This window comes from Arachis stenosperma, chromosome 6, assembly GCF_014773155.1.
Source record: "Arachis stenosperma cultivar V10309 chromosome 6, arast.V10309.gnm1.PFL2, whole genome shotgun sequence".
Taxonomy (NCBI): Eukaryota; Viridiplantae; Streptophyta; class Magnoliopsida; order Fabales; family Fabaceae; genus Arachis; species Arachis stenosperma.
In genome coordinates this window covers 31,252,462-31,253,232 of record NC_080382.1, presented here as the reverse complement: position 1 = coordinate 31,253,232, position 771 = coordinate 31,252,462, and the positions used below count along the sequence as shown (strand labels likewise).

The 771-nt window shown below is 41.4% G+C and overlaps 1 non-coding gene across 1 annotated transcript; it reads left to right on the top strand.

Annotated features, from left to right (window-relative positions):
• The first annotated feature begins 461 nt into the window (after window positions 1-461).
• Window positions 462-569, top strand: LOC130937776 (small nucleolar RNA R71). The gene has a single exon (XR_009068976.1). It is a non-coding gene; the product is annotated as a small nucleolar RNA R71 (small nucleolar RNA).
• The last annotated feature ends 202 nt before the right edge of the window (window positions 570-771 follow it).

Below are 771 nucleotides of genomic sequence, written 5' to 3'. Positions count from 1 at the left end.
TCTCTCTTGATTCTTCCATGAGAAATTTGGATGATTTCTCCATGAAGAATTATAGGTGTTTCCATAGGGCTCTCCTAGGTAATTCACCTCTTCCATTGAAGGGTTCTCAGGATCATAGGCTTCTTCCTCAGATGAAGCATCCTTAGTACTGCCAGGTGCATTTTGCATTCCAGACAGACTTTGAGAAATCAAATTGACTTGTTGAGTCAATATCTTGTTCTGAGCCAGAATGGCATTCAGAGCATCAATCTCAAGAGCTCCTTTCTTCTGATTAGTACCATTGTTCACAGGATTCCTTTCAGAAGTGTACATGAATTGGTTATTTGCAACCATTTCAATGAGTTCCTGAGCCTCTGTAGCGTCTTCTTCAGATGAAGAGATCCTCCAGCAGAGCTATCCAAAGACATCTTGGATAGTTCAGAGAGACCATCATAGAAAATACCTATGATGCTCCATTCAGAAAGCATGTCTGAGGGACATTTTCTGATTAATTGTTTGTATCTTTCCCAAGCTTCATAGAGGGATTCTCCATCCTTCTGTCTGAAGGTTTGGACTTCCACTCTAAGCTTACTCCATTTTTGAGGTGGAAAGAACTTTGCCAAGAAGGCATTGACTAGCTTTTCCCAAGAGTCCAGGCTATCTTTAGGTTGTGAATCCAACCATATTCTAGCTCTGTCTCTTACAGCAAAAGGGAATAGCATCAGTCTGTAGACCTCAGGGTCAACCCCATTAGTCTTGACTGTGTCACAGATTTGCAAGAACTCAGCTAAA